Consider the following 19,562-nt stretch of genomic DNA (forward strand, 5'->3'; position numbering starts at 1 on the left):
ACATATGGATCTAAAGATTAAGAAAAGGATTTAGGCTGTGTGTGTAGGCATGAGAGTTGAAGAGCTCACTCCAGGGAGAGTAGAAAGGAGAGAAGAGAAGAGAGCTTGGGATGAAACCTTGTGAAATGCCTGTGAAATACCAACATTTAAGGGTGCAGAGCAAGTGGACTTCACCCAGGCATCTGATATAAAACAGCCAGGTCTTTGGGTCGGGAGAGTGGTGGGAAATGAGCCAAGGCATCATGAAAATCAAGAAAAGAAGTAATTTCATGAAAGCACCAATGATCAACAGAGTAAAACTTGCACAGAGATAAAGTAAGTTAAGGGCTAAAAACCATCAATTGACGTTCCAGAAATAGCACAAATACAAAGGCCCTGAATTAGGAGACAGATGGTCATGGGTGCTCAGAACAAAGATGCCAGCCCAAGTGGCCAGAAAATGCAGAACAAAGTGATGACGGCAGAGGTGAATCAGAGAAGTGACAGGAGGCCAGGAGCTACAGAACCTCCTTAGACACACTGAAGACTTTTTTTATCCTCATCTGAGGACAACCTTTGTTTTGTTTTCCTTGCTTTTAGAGAGAAAGGGAGAGAAAGAAACATTGATGTGTGAGAGGAACATCAATGGTTGCCTCTTGTATGTGTCCTGACTGGGGATTATATGTTCCCAGACCAGAGGTCAAACCCACAACCTTTCAGTTGTAGGACAACATTCCCACCAAATGAGGACAACAGCCAGGGCTAAGGACTTCATCTCTGACTGTGAATGAGATGGACACGTGGCACTGGAGAGTTTTGATCAGAGAAGGGGCATGATGTAATTTAGGCTTTAACAGACCACTCTGGATTCTATGTGGAGAAAAGATCAGAGTAGAAAAGGAGACTGGGTTTCTGCAGGACAGAAGTAAGAAAAAGCAATAATCCAGGTTAGAGGTGATAGCAGATGGGACTGCAGGTGATAGCAATGGAGACAGTGAGAAGTGAAGCCATTTTAGAAATATTTTAAAGGTAGAACTGGCTGAATGAGCTGGCTGGTTGTTTGTGGAATGTAAGAGAGAGGCATCAATAATTTCTCCAGGATGTTATTTGGCAATAAAAAGGAATGAAGGACTGATTTATGCTATAACCTGCATGAACCTTGAAGACATTTTGCTAAGTGAAAGAAGCCATGCACAAAAGGCCATATGTTGTATGATTCCACTTATGTCCACTACTCAGAACAGGTAGATCCAGAGAGACAGAAAGTGAAGCAGTAGTTTCCAGGGCTTAGGGGTTAAGAGAAAGTGGAGTAGCTGTTTAATGGGTGCAGGGTTTTCTTATGGGGAGATGAAAATGTTTTAGAATTAGACAGAGGTGGTGACTGCACAACATCAGCAATGTACTAAATGTCACTGGATTGTTTACTTTAACATCGTTACTTTATGTGAATTTCACCTCAACAGGAAATTTTTTTTTAATTACTCCATTCCTGGCTGGTGTGGTTCAATGGGTTGAGTGCTGGCCTGAGAACCAAAAGGTCACGTGTTCAATTCATGGCCAGGGCACAGGCCTGGGTTGCAGGCCAGGTCCTCAGTTGGAGGCACACAAGAAGCAACTGATCAATGTTTCTCTCCCTCTCTTTCTCTCTCCCACCCTCTCTCTCTAAAAATAAATAAATAAAATATTTTTAAAAAATAAAAATTAAAAAATGACTTCAATACTTTTGGTCTGCAAACTTGAAGAATGGGTTGCTATCTACTGAGGTAGAGAAGACTCCAGAAGGAGCAGAGTTGGGAAGAAAGTACCAGGATTCAGTTTTAGAGGCCTGTTAATTTAGAGACACCCACTGAACATCCAAGTGAGATTGTCAAGCACACATGTGTGTACTTGGGTGTCAGAGAAGATGCTGGAAAGATTTGGGAATCTTTAGAAGATAGCTCATTCTTAGACTTGGACTTGGCTGATATTAAATTTCTGCTTCCAGAAAGAAGAGATCAGTAGTAGAAATTACATTATTACAGAAAAGTAAACAATGTCATGTGTCATACAAGTTCATGGGATGAAATTCATACTGTCTCCATCAGAACTGGGTTGCAGCTCTGTAAAGATACCCACGTGCAACTAATCTGGAGCCAGGCAGGGGGCTTGCCAGGAGGACGGAGAGGCTGTGGTGCTCCAGGCTCTTCAGACCGTACATGCAGGACCTGCAAACCAACCACCAACTTTGTGTCTCTTGTAAGTATATGTCTGTTGTGCTTGCTAGCACTGTTTCCATCCTGCTGAGATTGGTCAGTAGAAGAGCCAGAGGAACTCATCCCATTTGTTAGACCAGCAAAACTCTGTCAAACTGAGGGATGAAGTGTGTAGTCAGTCTTCCACTGTTGGTGGTCACAGGCAATTAACCAGCATCACCATCAAATAGTGACAACTAATAATTAAGCCTGTGAGGTAGGTATTATTATTATTATTAGACTCAGTTTTACATGTATAAACAAGCACAGAGATGTGATGTGATATGCCTAGGGCCACACAGCAAATAAACAAATGAAGCAGGAGGCAAACTCAGATATGTGCAACTCTAAATTCCTGTGTCTGAGAGGAATAAAAACAGAAAATGTCAGAAGCCTCCCATTCCACCGGTTAGCACTCAGTAGCTAGAAAAGGTGGGCAGGTCTGGGTCCCCCAAACCACTATGAGCCTCTTCACCAGCCCTTAGCAGGGATTGACACATAGTGTCCAGAGCTTGCTGAATGAATGAATGATTGAATGAATAAACACATAAAATAATGATTAACTTGTATGGTATTACATTGTGCTGAGTAATTAGCAAGCCTGCCTCTCCAGCCAAGCTGTGGGCTGCTTAGGAAGAGAACTTTTCTGACATGTGAGACAAGGAGGCCCCACACATTGAGGAGGTTCATGTGCAGCTGCCTGAGCTGAGGGCTCAGGCTCTACAGGCAGCTTGCTTAGGTTTAGACACTGCCCCTACATCTGGACTCACTGTGAAACCCTGAGCAAGTTATTCAGCCTCTCTGTGTTCTCATTTTCTCATCTGGAAAATAGAGAGACTATTAATACCTACACCTTAAAGATATTTATCAAGATGAATATGTTAAGATGTTTGTCATAGTAGGTGCTCAATAAACACTAGCTGTGTGTTTATGGACCCAAAGAAAAAAAGTCCCTGGCTGTCCTCTGGTGGGGTCATGTACAGTTTGTACCCAGTAGCCTAGAATAAGAATAGGTAGCAATTTCACCCTGCCTGATGAAGCTCAGTTGGTAGGACACTGTCCCACAAAGCGAAAGGTCACCAGTTCAATTCCTGGACAAAGCACATGCCTAGGTTGTGGGTTTGGTCCCTGGTTGGAAGGTAACTAATCAATGTTTCTCTCTTGCATTGATATTTCTCTCTTTTTCCTTCTCCCTCTCTCTATAAAATAGATATATGTATTTTTTTAAAAATTTTAAAAAGAGTAGGTAGCAATTTTGACCATTGATTAGGTCCCAGGGAACGAGCTAAACCCCTTATATGCATCAGTGCGTTTTCATCCTCACAACAGCAGTATGAGATGAACACCTTCACTTTCCTGTTTTCTTAGACTGGGACTAAGGGGGAATTAAGTAGTTTGCCAAGAGTCACAAAGCAAGTAAATGCAGATTGTTATTTAAAAAGGAACTAATATATGCTCCGTTAAGTCAGAGGCAGGTCAGTTGTGTCAGAACAAAAATCATTCTAGGTCTTTGAAACAGAGGGAACCTCATACAAGGAATTGATTACACAAATGAGCCAACAGCTAAGAAGTCAGAGAGGCAACAATGGTCAAGCAACCCTAAGTAACAGTGGGCAGCTACTATCACCTCTGGGGCACAGGAAGGAGATGAGGTCCCTCCCTGGGGTCCTCAAGGAGGAGCCAGAACCACAGCAGGGGTGCTGCCCAGTGCAGAATTAAACCACAAAAGAGAGGCAGTCTCTGAAATTGGGTCAGGGACCATGCCGGCTCCTCCCTCTGTCTCACCATCCATTCTCCTGCCTCTTAAACCTCTTTCTGACTCAACTTAGCTAGAAGTCAGTTGGCCAGTTAGCAATGTAGTTTGGGAAATGTAGTTTGCAGAACAAAAAGGATGAGGGGGATGAATGGATCTAAGATCAAACAGGCCAGTGACTCATATCTTTGTCTCATGTGCCTTTGGAGACAGCCTAACACCTCACAGTGGTTGGCACATAGAAAGTATGTCATGATGAGGAAAGGCAGATGGGAGGGAGGAAGAAGGACAGGCAGACACCAAAGTCAGTTTGTAATCCAGAGGGAGCAACCTCAGTGCCTGCAGAAACCAGGCAGCTCATGTTAAAGGTATGGCACTAGCACTAACTGGTTATGTGAGGATTGAACCTGAGAGTGCACGCCCTGTCTAAATGGGGCAGCCCTACTAGCTACGGCCAATTTCTGCCAAGCAGAAATGCGGGTTCAGTGTCACCTGAATTACCGACTTTTCAGGAGAAACCAACAATCCTGACTTTTGAACTAAATCTACTGATTTTTACATGTTAGCAAAGAAGTCAAATCCAGATGAGTTTGGGACATCTTGTAGGGCCAAAAAGAAGCTTATTAGAGATTATTTGGGGCCATGGTCATATCAACAGAACACAGAAACAGTCTCACCACGATCTCCTTTGCTTAAATTTGATCACTTGTTTTTCCATTGGCCACCTTGGTTAAGTTGGGTCATTTTTAAGCATTAAAAAGAAAGAGTGGATGAGTGATCCTAGAATGGATCCTAGAACAGAAAAAGGACTTTAGTGAAAAAAAACTAGTAAAATCTAAAGAAAGTCTGGAGTTTAGCAGTACTGCATCCATGTTGGTTTCTCAGTTTTGTCATGATAATATAAGATACTACCATTAGGGGAACTGAATAAGGGAATATGGGAGGTTTTTCTACTATCCTGCAACTTTTCTATAAATCTAAAATTATTCCTAAATAGCCCTAACTGGTGTGGCTCAGTGGATTGGGCATCACCCCACAAAGCAAAGGGTCGCTGGTTGGATTCCGGGTCAGGGCACATGCCTAGGTTGAAGGGCCAGGCCTCCAGTTGGGGAGGTGCACTAGAGGCAACCAATTAATGTTTCTCTCATATATCTACATTTCCTACTCTTCCTCCCTCCCTTCCCCTCTCTCTAAAAATAAATAAAATCTTTACAAAAAATAAATAAATAAAATAAAATTATTCCTAAATAAAAGTTCATTTTCAAAAATAATTAATGCAATTGAATGAAACTCTAAACTCTATTTTTAAAGATTAATGAGTTCCTTAGACACTCCTCCAAGGAGGACATACAGAGGATCCAAAGACACATGAAAAGATGCTCAGTATGGCTAGCTATCAGAGAGATGCAAATTAAAACCACAATGAGATACCCCCTCACACCGTTGAGAATGGCCATCATAAACAAAGCAACAAACAACAAGTGTTGGAGAGGTTGTGGAGAAAAGGAAACCCTAGTGTACTGTTGGTGGGACTGCAGACTGGTACCACTATGGAAAACAGCATGGAATTTTCTCGGAAAACTAAAAATGGAACTGCCTTTTGACCCAGCAATTCCACTGCTAGGATTATATCCTAAGAATCCTGAAACACCAATCCAAAAGAACCTATGCACCCCAATGTTCATAGCAGCACAATTTACAATAGCCAAGTGTTGGAAGCAACCTGGGTGCCCATCAGTCAATGAATGGATCCAAAAACTATGGTACATTTACACAGTGGAATTCTATGCAGCAGAAAGAAAGAAGGAGCTCCTACCCTTTGCAACAGCATGGATGGAACTGGAAAGCATTATGCTAATTGAAATAAGCCAGGCAGTGAAAGACAAATCCCATATGATCTCACCTTTAACAGGAACTTAATCAACAAAATGAACAAGCAAGCAAAATATAACCAAAGACACTGAAATTGAGAACAGCCTGACAGTGACCAGAGGGGAGAGAGAAGGGGATTATTGGGGAAAAGGTGAAAGGTTTGCAGGAACAATTATAAAAGACACATGAGCAATAACAAAGGGGGGTGGAAACAGGGGAGGGAGGTGAGGAGGGCTTGGGTGATGGGGAGGGCTGGGGGGAAAGGCAGAAAAAAGATTAATGAGTTCCTAACAATACTCGAAAGAAGGAAGGGGAAGGGAGGGAGGGAGGGAGGGAGGAAGAATTTGTCACCATTGGAAGAAGCTATTGTGTCAAAAAGAAGCTATTGTATCTTTACTCTAAAAAAGTAGTAATTGAAGGGAAATAATTTATTCTGGCCTAGTCAATGAAGAAAAATACCCTCTTCTGTATAGAAGAGCACCTTAAAGGAAGGATAGTATTAGAATTTTGCAATCCCAAATACAATAGTTGACTCAGGCAACAATCATCAATGGATGCTAAAACCACAGGATGAAAGATTCAAGGAAGACTGCATACTCACATGTGTGAAATCATCAGCCCACAGAGAACTTACTGGGAGAAATGACTCTACAATGAAGGAGTCAGGTTGTCATCACTGATGAATTGTCACCATGGTGGAACCCACTGATGAATTTGAACTTCATTACTGATACACTTAGTCATTACAAACCTGTGCTTTGATGCAACAGGACACACACAGCACCACCTAGAAGGAATTATCACCAAAAATGTTTAGCCAAAATTATATCAAACCTTTATATCCAGCTTCTAGTTTACAGGAAATACAAGAGATAGAAGGACACGTTAAATACACCACAAGCCAGACAAATCAAGAAAAATGGGGCATTCTACCAGTAAGACAATGACCTTGGTTTCTTTACAAGTCAATTATCTGGAAAAAAAGGGGGGAGGATTGAGAAGAGAGGTGATTCTGGACTTAAAGAGACTTAAGAAATATGATCAAATGACACTTGTGGACTTGATTGGCTTCTGGTTTGAATCAAATGTAAAGGACATTTTGGGAGCAATTGGGGACATGTAAATATGGAAGGATTCAATGATATTACAGATTTGGGGCTCATTTTATCAAATGTTATAATAACATTGTGGCTAAGCAAAGAAGCTCTCATTTTTTTAAGGATGCATACTGAAGTATTTAGGGATAAAATATTATGTTGACTATAAATAATTTAAAATACTGCAGCCAAAAAAGAAAAACTGGATGAACAGATATTGCAAAATGTTCACAATTGTTATATCTAAGTGATGTGTTATGCATGTCCATTATAGGATTTTCTCTGATTTTCTGTATGTTGGAAATTATTCATAATAAAGAACAAGACAAGGGCAGGCTAAGCAAGCATTCATTTATTCCACAAATACTTATTGAGCACTTCCTATGTACCAGGAACTGATCTAGGCATTGGGATTATACTAAATTAAAAAAAAATTCCTTGCCCTCCTGGAATTATATCCAGTCAAAGAAGGAACACAATCAGTAAGCCAAGCAGGTAAAGTAACAAGTTACTTGGGAAAAATAGGGTAAGAAAATAAAGACAGGAAAAATACCTATATTGAGTAGATATTGATCTTTTATGTGGGATAACCAAGGAAGATCTCTCTGAGGGGTTGACATTTAAACAGAGACCTGAAAAAATGAGAAAAGCCCTGACTGGGTGGCTAAGTTGGTTGGAGCATCATCCCATACACCAAAAGTTTGGTCCCCTGTCAGAGAACATACCTAGGTTGTGGGTTCAATCCCTATTCGAGGTACATATAGGAGGCAATGGATTGATGTTTCCCTGTCACATCAATGTTTCTCCCTCTCTTTATACCTCCCCCTTCTCTCTCTCTCTAAAATAAATAAAACACATCCTAGGGTGAGGATTAAAAAAATAAATGAGAAAAACAGCCACTGGGATACTTGGTATAGGAGCAAGAGTTTAAAGCAGAGAAAATAGCAAGTGCAATGGCCCTGAGGTAGAAGCAGTTTTGGCAGTATTCAAGAAGCAACCAGGAGGCTAATGAAGCTCATGTGGAATGAGCAGGGGGAGAATGATTGTAAATGGTCTCAGAGCAGTAGTGAAGGGGATGGAGTATTGCAGATGCTGGGGAAACATACAGGCCATGTCAGTTCTTACTCTGAGATGGGGGGCATGATTTGACTTATTTATTTTCAATTATTTTATAAAAACTTATAAACATACAAACATAGAGAAAATAGTATAATGAACACTAAAGTACCCATCAGACAGCTTCAACACTGACTCATGGCCAATGTGTCTTCCACATCACCCAAGTGGTTCTTTTGATGCAAATGCCAAGCATCTTATCATTTCTCCTCTAAATAGTTTTGTATCTGTATTTAAAAGATAATATCACTTCCAGCCAAGATGGAGGCATAAGTAGACATGCTTCTCTTCCTCACACAACCAGAGGAAGGATAACAACCAACTTAAAAACAAAAAACAACCAGAACTACCAGAAAATTGAACTACATGGAAGCCCAACAACCAAGGAGTAAAAGAAAAAATATTCATCTAGGTTGGTAGGAGGGATGGATATGGGCAGTACAGGTGGAGAGGACACATGGTAATATGGCAGCTGGTGGACTGGGTGGTCCCACATTTGAATGTGAACAAACCAAGAGGAAAAACTGGGGAGCAAGACAGACCATGCAACCCAGGGTTCCAGCCCTGGGAAAGGAAAGTTTCAAAACTTCTGGCTATAAAATTCTGTGGGGGCTGTGGGGGCAGGAGAAACTCCCAGTCTTATAGGAGTGTCTGTTGGAGAATCCCAAGGAGTCCTAGAACATACACAAGCCCACACACCTGAATCAGCACCAGAAGGATACAGTTTGCTTGTGTGTAGCTGGGGAAGTGACTGAAAGTGGGGCAAGAGCCAAGCAGGCAGCATCGTTCCCTCTCTGATCCCTCCCCTACATACAGTGTCACAATGCAGAGAAGTGGGTTGCCCTGCTTTGGCAAATACCTAAGACTCTATCCCTTACAATGTAACAGGTGCGCTGAGACAAAGAAAATATGGCCCAAATGAAAAAACAGATCAAAACTCTAAAAAAAAGGCCTAAGCAAAGAGGAGATAGCCAACTTATCAGATGCAGAGTTCAAACACTGGTAATCAGGATACTCACAGAAATGACTGAATACAGTTGCAAAATAAAGGAAGAAATGATGGCTATACAAAGTGAAATAAAGGAAAATCTACAGGGAACCATCAGTGAAGGAAATGAAACTGAGACTCAGATCAATGATTTGGACCAGGAGGAAGAGATAAACATTCAATCAGAGCAGAATGAAGAAACAAGAATTAAAAAAAAAAATAAGAAGAGGCTTAGGAACCTCCAGGACAACTTTAAACATTCCAACATCTGAATCATAGGGGTGCCAGAAGGAGAAGAGGAAGAGCAAGATATTGAAAACTTATTTGAAAAAATAATGAAGGAAAACTTCCCCAATCTGGTGAAGGAAATAGACATGCAAATCCAGGAAGCTCAGAGAGTCCCAAAGGAGGAACCACCCCGAGACACATCATGATTAAATTTCCCAAGATTTAAGATAAGAAGAGAATCTTAAAAGCATCAAGAGAAAAGGAGATGGTTACCTACAAAGGAGTGCCCATAAGACTATCAGCTGATTTCTCAAAAGAAACCTTACAGGCAAGAAGGGCCTGGAAAGAAGTATTCCAAGTCATGCAAAGGACCTACAACCTAGATTATTCTATCCAGCAAAGCTATCATTTAGAATGAAAGGGCAGATAAAGTGCTTCTCAGATAAGGTCAAGTTAAAGGAGTTCATCATCACACAGCCCTTATTATACGAAATGTTAAAGAAACTTATCTAAGAAAAAGAAGATCAAAAGTGAACAATAAAATGACAACAAACTCACAACTACCAACAACTGAACCTACAAATAATACAAGAAAAATGAACTAAGCAAACAACTGGACCAGGAACAGAATCACAGAAATGGAGATCACATGGAGGGTTATCAAAGGGTAGAGAGTAGGGGAAGAAATGGGGGGAAAGTACAGGGAATAAGAAGCATAATTGGTAGGTAAAGAATAGATAGGGAGAGGTTAAGAATACTATAGGAAATGAAAAAAGCCAAAGAACTTATATGTACAACCCATGGACATGAACTAAGTCAGGGCTGGCGGGAAATGCTGGAAGGAGAGGTGGTTCAGGGTAGAGGGGAGTAAAGGAGAGGAAAACAATGGGGCAACTATAATAGCATAATCAGTAAAGTATACATAAAAAATAAGATCTCTTTTAGAAAAGTCACACAAAACCATTATCATTCCTAGAAAATTAACAATAACTCCTAAATACTTAAACTAAGTGTGTAAATGTCACCAATTGTCTTACAATTACTTTCTTAGAGTTTATATGAATCAGCATCCAAATAATATTCATGAATTGCAATTGTTGAAATAGTTCAAAGTTTTTTCATCTCTAGCATTCAATTTTTAATCTTTTTAAAAGATTAAAGTCTTTTCATCTCTATCTTGAATTTGTGTTTCTTCTTTCAATTTTTCTGTTGAAGAAACTGGATCATTAGTCCTATAGAATTTTTTACAATGAAAAATGCTAGTTACATTCCCATGTCATTTAACACATACCTCTGTTCCCTAGATTTCTTGTAAATTGGCAGTTATATCTACAAACTTGATTGGACTCAAGTTCATTTTGGGGAGGGGCAAGACTCCTTCATAGATGATGTTAGGCATTTTCAGTGGGAGGTAAAAAATGTTTGTCCCTGATTTCATGATATAAGCAGCCACAAATGGATCTTTGCGTAGATCCATGAATTCTTTAGAAGTTCAAAGCATTAACATTTTTTTTCCTTCTTTTATTAGCCGTGTGTGTGTGTGTGTGTAGTTAGTGATCTTTCCAGAAAAAGTCCAATCATTGTTAATATAACAAGAATGGTTTGCACTACATTGACATAAACTGGCAGCCAAGGATAGTGGACAGGAATGCACATGCGTGAACAATGATGACTTCACTGTACTAATCAGTAGGGGCAGTAGACACCATTGAGTGAGTGAGTGCATGCACTGTGTGGCTATCACATTCAAAATGACTGAGTGAATAGAACAATGAATCTGCATAAAATTTTGTGTTAAGCTTGGACATTCCTCTGTGCAAACTATTTGGATGATTCAGAAGGCTGCAGCTATGGGCAACTGGTGATTGGCAGCTTCATCACAACAACATGCCCATTCATTCCCTTCATTTCATGCAGAGTTTTTTGGCAAAACATCAAATCACCCAAGTGACTCAACCTCCCTACAACCCAGATTTGGTGCCCTGTGACTTCTGGCCTTTCCCAAAACTGAAATCACCTTTGAAAGGGAAGAGATTTCAGGCCATCAATGAGATTCAGGAAAGTAAGATGGTGCAGCTGATGGTTATTGGAGAACTGTGTGAGGTGCCTACTTTGAAGAGGACTGAGGAGTCATTGTCCTATGTAGTTTGGTTCTTGTATCTTGTATCTTCTTCTGTAAATGTCTCTATTTCTCATATTACACAGCTGGACACTCTGAACTTCCCCTTCATGTAGCAGATGACATGCTTGACACTTTCTCTTTATTTGTTTTCAGTTAATGAATTGGTTCCCTAGTCTATTAGTTCTCTATTGCCACATAATAAATTGCCATACTTAGTGGCTTAAAATAATATGCACTTATTATCTCACAGTTTCTGTGGGTCAAGAACGCCAGTATGGCTTAGCTGGGTTCTCTGCTCACAGGCTGCAGTCAAGGTGTTGGTCAGGGCTGCAGATTCATTGAAAGGCTCCAATGGGGAAATTTGCTCCTGAGGTCATTGATATTGTTGGGAAGGGTGTTAACACAATGAGGTGGAATCCTTGGGGCCCATCTTACAGTTGTCCTGCCACACCTATTATCTTCCAAAAGGGACTGCCAAATTTTTTTTGTTGTTTCTGTTGTTTCTTCAGCATACCTCAGATTATCAAAGGATAAAAGGATTATTCTTGCTGCTGTGAATGAAAGCTAGCTGACCTAAAAAAGTAAAAATAAAAATAAAAGCAAAGCTAATTGATCTGCTGCAAGCACCCTCATAGCCTCCTTGTTTGCTAGTTCAGTATTAAAGATTTCTATATGTTCCAAACCTCATCAGTGAAGTAAAAAGGCAAGAAAGACACTAGGGAGTGACAATAGGAGATGGATTTAATCTCCAGAATACAACACCAGTAGCAATGTGTGTGTCTTCAACTCCTCCCCATAAAATGAGGGTAAGCATATTGAGCTGATGGGGCTACTGTGAGGATTAAATGAGTTAGTGTATATAAAATGTTTAGGACTGGACCTGGCACTGTGAGTGCCCCATGTAAGTGGTTGCTGCAGCTACTGTGTTTTTGTTGACATGAGTATTGTTACTCTTGTGATTGAATTAATTTTAAGACCACATAGTTCCGGCAAGATGGAGGAATAGGTGGACGCACCGCACCTCCTCGCACAACCAAGATTAGAACAACAATAATTTACAGATAGAATAACACTCAGAACTGATAGAGGATTTATCTGAATGGAAGTCGGACAGCCAAGAAGTTAAAGTAGGCCCGTATATCCAGACTGGTAGGAGACGACGAGCTGGGTGGGCGCGGGGCTGGCATGGGTGGGTAGCGCGCGGAGGTTGGGAAAAATTTGGCGCGAAATCGGTGCAACAGCTATCTGGGGTGCAAGAACGCAGTGGTGATCCCTGAGTATGCAAGCTGCGGCTGGCAGACCCAGTGAGGCAGCGATTGTGGACCAGGGCAGAGCTCACAGCCCAGGTTCCCAGAGAAGGGTCTGAGACCAGGAGAACGGAATTACCACCATTGTTCCCTCCCGCTCCCGCCCCCACCCCGCCCCCACATATAACGTCACAATCTAGCAACTGGGGTGCCCAGCCCAGGTGAACACCTAAGGCTCCACCCCCTACCGTAACAAGAGCGACCAGACCAGAAAAAAAAAAAAAAAAAAGGAGAGACAGGGAAAGACATAAGATATGTTTCCAACAGAACAGATCAGTCCCCCAGGACTCATCCTTTTGAGCGACCAAGAAATAGCCAATCTATCAGATGCACAGTTCAAAACACTAGTGATCAGAAAGCTCACAGAATTGGTTGATTTTGGGTGCAATTTAGACGAAAGGATGCAGGTTACCATAAAAGAGATGCAGGAAGATATGCGGAGGAGAGCCAATAGTGAAAGGAAGGAATCTGAGTCTCAAAACAATACAGTGGACCAGAAGGAAGATAGAATCAACCAAGCAGGAAAGCATGACGAAATAAGAATTCAAAACATCGAGGAAAAGCTTAAGAGCATCCAGGACACCTTTAAACGTTCCAGCATCCGAATTATAGGGGTACCAGAATGGGAAGGGGAAAAGCAACAAATTGAGCATGTATTTGAACAAATAATAAAGGAGAACTTCCCCAATCTGGCAAAGGGAACAGTCTTCCAAGAAATCCAAGAAGCTCAGAGAGCCCCAAAGAAGTTGGACCCAAGAAGAAACACACCAAGGCACATCATAATTACATTAGCCAAGGTAAAAGTGAAGGAGAGAATCCTAGAAGCAGCAAGAGATAAGGGGACAGTAACCTACAAAGGAGTTCCCATCAGACTGTCAGCTGATTTCTCAAAAGAGACCTTACAAGCCAGAAGGGGCTGGAAAGGAATATTCCAAGTCATGAAAGCCAAGGACCTACATCCCAGATTGCTCTATCCAGCAAAGCTCTCATTTAGAATGGAAGGGAAGATAAAGTGCTTCTCAGAGAAGGTCAAGTTAAAGGAGTTCATCATCACCAAGCCCTTATTTTATGAAATGCTAAAGGGACTTATCTAAGAAAAAAAGATAAAGAAAAAGACATGTATAGTAAAAGGACAGCAAACTCACAATTATTAACAAGCACACCTAAAGCAAAACCAAAAGAAACTAAGTAAACAACTAGAACAGGAACAGAACCACAGAAATGGAGGGCACATGGAGGGCTAGCAGCAAGGGGGTGGGAGGAGGAGCGAGGGGGAAAAGGTATAGAGAATAAGTAGCATAGAATGTAGGTTGAAAATAGATAGGGGGAGGGCAAGAATAGTACAGGAAATGTAGAAGCTAAAGAACTTATAAGTATGACACATGGACATGAACTAAAGGGGGGAACGTGGGTGGGAGAGGGGGTACAGGGTGGAGGGGAGAGAAGGGGGGAAATGGGACAACTGTAATAGCATAATCAATAAAATATATTTAAAAAAAAAAGACCACATAATTGCTGACTTCTGTAAGGCTGCCTGGCCCAACATGGGCTGTGGGCCCACACTAGCTAGAAAGGTTTTTCTCTTTCACTAGACTGAGCCAAATAAATCTCCCGTTTGCCTTCCCAGCATGAACCAGTGACTTTGGGCCACTTCAGCAGCAATTAAATAGCTTCAAAACTGAGTCTAGCTCAATAAACACCCAATTGTCTGGGAGCACTAGGTCCTAAATTAAATCACACCCCTCCTATTCTTTTATAAAGTATAAGCATTTTTTATTAGGGTTTTCAAGTTTCTAATTACATGTGCAATATATTAATATACTCCTTTAAAAAAAAAAAGAATGCAGCTAAGGATAAAATTCCCCTTGACTGCCTCCTATCTGTTTTCTCCCTTTTATTCTAGAGGTAGCCACGGTTATGCATTCCTCTCAAACTTTGTCCCTGCATTTACTTAGACTTATGTACTCATTCAAATCTATTCTATTGTGCCCTGGCTGGCATAGCTCAGTGGATTGAGCATGGGCTGAGAACCAAAGCATGGCAGGTTCGACTCCCAGTCAGGGCACATGCCTGGGTTGCAGGCCACGGCCCCCAGCAACCACACATTGATGTTTATCTCTCTCTCTTCCTCCCTCCCTTCCCTCTCTAAAAATTTAAAAAAAAAATTAATTTTAAAAAAGAGCCATTCCTAAGTTTCTTTTAAAAAATCTATTCTATTGTTTTATATGGCTTTCATGCGATAACATTTATGTTGGAGGCATTGCTCTGCAGCTTGCTAAAATAGCTTCAGAAAATAGGACTCACTAAATATCAGTCATCTGGGAAGACTTGGTCCTAAATTCTCTCACACTCCACATCCAACTGCTGGGCAGGTGATGCCAGCTATCCCTGCAGAACATCTCCAGACCCTAACCACTTCTCACTGCCTCCTGTCACTTAGCCTGGTCCCTGCTTCAGTCCTTGCCACCCTGTGATCTATTTTCAAAATTCTTATAGGTGAGCCTTTTCATCTCCCAGTCAGATACACCCAAAAGAATTAAAAGTGGGCACTCAAACAGATATTCGCACACCTGTGTCCACAGCAGCATTATTCACAATAGTCAAAAGGGGAAACCCCCAAGTGTCCATTAGCAGATGAATGGATAAACAAAGTGTGGTCTATATGTACAATGGAAGATTATTCTGCCTTAAAAAGGAAGGAGATGTTGTCACATGCTATAGCATGGAAGAAACTTGAGGACATTTTGCCTTGTGAAATAAACCAGTCACAAAAAAGGCAAGTACTATATGATTACACTGATATGAAGTACCTAGAGTAATCAAATTCACAGAGACAGAAAGTAGGATATTGGTTACCAGAGGCTGGGAGAAGGGGGACTGGTTAATTTTTTTTATGTGTATAGTGTTTCAGTTTGGGAAGATGCAAAAATTCTGGAGATAATGGTGGTAATGGTTGAATAACAATGTGAATGTTACTTAATGCCACTGAACAGTACACTTAAGAATGGTTAAAATGGTAAATTTCATGTTTTGTGTATTTCATCACAATTAAGAAAAATGTTTCAGTCACATGATTCACCTCACTGATTCAAGACTGGAGTCCCTACAAGCCCCTCACCAATATTTTCCTCCAACTCCCCACCCCCATTACCTTTCTGAGCCCCCCTCTTATTCTCTTCTCCTTGTTCACTTTTGCTCCTTGCTGCTCCTCAGACATGCCAGGTACTCTCCCTGCCTCTCCCAGATATCTGCATGACTACCTTTCTCACTCCCTTAGGCTGACTACCCTATTGAAAATTCAACTACCACCCCATCTTCTTCTTATTACCACCTAAAAGATTCTTTATTTTACTTGTTTACTGTATTTCCTCACTAGAATGTGAGAATGTAAGAGTGTTTTAAAATCTCCAAGCCCTAACCTGACCTTTCTCAGGGTTCCCGGATGCAACTGAAAACCTCAATAGCAAAGTTGCAAAGTTTGTTTCCAGATCTTCTTTCCCAGGTCAAGTCCAGGGAGCTGATTAAAGTTTCTCTCTGGACCAGTAGGGAGATAACATTGGGAAAGTATGTGCTCTGAGTGACTACATGACCCTGAGCGCCAGTCTGGCTGTGTCTTGTGGGATCTGGGCCCTGTGGTTGGATTTCTGGGAACAAAGTACAAACTACCAGGCTTGGCAGTGGCCAGAAGCTTTTGTGGCAGACTGGCCAGGTGGTGGGAAAGGACAAGAAGAGGTGGCCAGGATGCACTAGCCACAGAGATCCCACACTGCAATGCCCATGGGGCAGAAACAAACTGGAAGGCTGTGTGTACCCACACTGGGTACCTGAGAGTGGGGATCACAGAGAACCAGGGGACTCAGGCCAAGCAGGAATGGAAGTCCTGTGTTGCCAAACCTCGTGACTACTTATTTTCCAGAGAATCAGGAAGTTGGATTTTAGGCACTATTTCCTCATTTTTAAACATTGGTTCAAAATTTTTGAAAACACCATGTGATCTGACAAAACACTTTTGAAAGCTAGGTTCTCCCCCATCCTCCATGTATCCCACTCCAGGAAGACCAGTTTACAGTTCTGTAGTCTAGCAAAAATTTTAAGAACATGAACTCATGTTCCAGAAAAACTTGGCTTTGCCACAGTTTGGGGATATTCTTTGACATGTGCAAGTCTGTTTCTTTATCTGTAACATGAGAACAAAAATAGAACCTACCTCATAAGCTCATTTTGGAGAAAAGTTAGCAGGTGCCTGACATAGTATTCATTGTAGTAATGAAGGGAGAGAGGGAGAAGCAAAGAGCCTGGGGAATATTTGGGAGAGAAAGAGGAATAACAAAAGGACATATATGGAGATAGTTGGTATGTTGCAGCAGTGGCACAAGTAAGCTTGCTATTGCCTGGGATGCTGAGACTGAAGATCCAGAGTCCCACTTTTGATCAATGGGCCCAGGTAAGGATTCTGCCAACAAACCAGAAACCCAGTGCCCTAGGGCCTCCAGACCTGCAGGTGGCACTGCATTCCTATGAGGTTCTCTATCTTAGGGGGTAGCACAGGTCCCAAGCCAGAGCTTCCTTTTCTGTACTTAAGTACAGCAGTTATCCATCTGAACCTAACTGTAGGACTTAATATCTTTGCTTGTTGTGTTTTATCTTACAAGTTTGGGGCCTGACACTCCAGACTGTCAAGATTCTACAATCAATATGTTAACTGTCCCTCTGAGTTTCTTCTTTAGTAGTTTGGATAACATTTTCACCAGGATCAGTTAAGAGTCTTTTGGTTGCAGCAACAGAAACCCCAACCCACGGAGGTTTAGCAAAAAGGAAATTGATAGTCTTGTGCACCCAAAATGTCCAGGGATAGGGCTGGTTTCAGTTATGGCTTGATAGGGGCCAAATGATGAAACCAGGACGTAGTTTCTCTCCATCATCTTTCTGGATGGGATCCATCCTTATACAGCCTCTTCCCAGCTGCAGCTCCACACCCAGACAACTCCAAAGCAGGTGGAACTCCTTAAGAGCTCAAAGAAAGTGTCCCAAGAAAACATCCCTGTACAGAGTTTCACTGACTATGGTTAATCAGACTTGGGTCATAGTCCCTCCCTTAAACTAATATCCTGACAGCAGTATAATGTGCTGATTCTAGGCTAGGGTGATATCAACCCTGAACAGAGGGTAGTGGTGAATGAAATCAATGTCCCAGAGTCAAAATATGGACTGGATGTAAGGAAGGAGTGGAGACTCCAGAGCTAAATCAGGTGCAGTTACCTGAATGAGAATAAATGGATGTTTGGTGCCCTTCTCTTTTTGAAGAAAAAAAAAGAATACTCACCTTATCTTTTATGCAAAGTATTATTGAAGTAGTGGCTATAAAGTACAGCCTGTAACACCCCATTGATCATCAGCGCTCACTTGGTTTCCTTTCGGCTCTTGGATCCCCTTCTATGTCTCATCATCTCCTAGAATTGCACTAACCTGATTAAAGAAAGCAGGAGGACTGTTCTGCTACAATGGTATGTAAATGCCCACTAGAACATTTATTGTTAACACTGAGAGATCTGGAAAACGAGGCATGAATCTACCCAGATACGAATTTGTCTGACTATGCATAATTCAGCCCATGTGTCTTCATCTAGAAAGATTTCATTTTAATTTGGCCAAATAGTCCATAGTTCAAAACACCTGGCCAAAAGTCCACATGAACTCTCACTGACATCCTTCAGACCAGAGTTCCTATCAAAAGACAATAAGAAGAGAGTTCAAGCTGTAACAAGCCAAGCCAACCCTGAGACAACACACCTCTCTTTGTTCACAATTGTTTAAAATACATGTACCTTAAAATGTGTTGGCCTGGCATCAATCAGTCCATACTTCCTATACATCCCCAAAACCCCAGCTCCCCCAGGCAGAAATCATGGCACAAAGAAAGACATGTCATTTGTATAAAGTTGCTCATGCCAATATGGTCCCCAAGGAGATGCACCCTAATAATGTCCAACGACAGGGCCTGGCAAGGAAAAGAGTGCATGAACCAAAAGGAAAACTCTCCAAATAAAATGCACTGGGTAGAACCATATTAAATTGCCATTTTTATAGCTAGTAATGATCTAATATCAACAATTTCATATAGTAACAACTGGATATACTAGGACAGTGGTTTTCAAAGTGTGGCACACAGAATCCTGTGGGGGAGGAGGAGTATCAAAATTATTTTGACACTTTCAAGAAGGACCTTTCAAAAAGAACATGAGGTCAAAATTATTTTCATAATAATACTAATAATATGTGCCTTTTTATCATGTTGACCTTTGCACCGACAAAACAATGGTAGGTAAAACTCAACAAGGCTGGATTTTCTTTATTCCAACTAAACAATGTACTGTACCAGAAGGAGGGCAGAAGAAGATGTGAGAACCCACCTGCCTTTCATTAAGCCAGACATTAAAGAGATTTGCAAAATTACTGAACAATGCCATTCTTCCCACTAATTGTTTTTGGTTTGGAAAATATTTTCCATAAAGGTATTTTGTTTATGTTACCATCAAATGGAGTATTATCATATTTTAATACTTTGAAAGTATATAATATTTAAATTTCTAATATAGTAAGCATCAGTAGATGTAACCCACATAAACAAAAACTGTCTGGGATCTCCAATAATTTTTAAAATTGCCAAAAGATCAAACTTTGAGAACACCTATATTAGGATTCTTCAGAGAAACATACATGAAATAAAGTAAAAACAATTGGAACAATTAAAAAAAACATATAAAAATATGGCAACAACACTGAATTTAAAGACCACAGTATTTTTTAGAGAGATCAATTTTTAATATATTTTATTAATTATGCTATTACAGTTGTCCCATTTTCCCCCC

The sequence above is a fragment of the Phyllostomus hastatus genome, unplaced genomic scaffold, assembly GCF_019186645.2.
Source record: "Phyllostomus hastatus isolate PE091 unplaced genomic scaffold, TTU_PhHast_1.1 phas_contig_64, whole genome shotgun sequence".
In the NCBI taxonomy this organism is placed as follows: domain Eukaryota; kingdom Metazoa; phylum Chordata; class Mammalia; order Chiroptera; family Phyllostomidae; genus Phyllostomus; species Phyllostomus hastatus.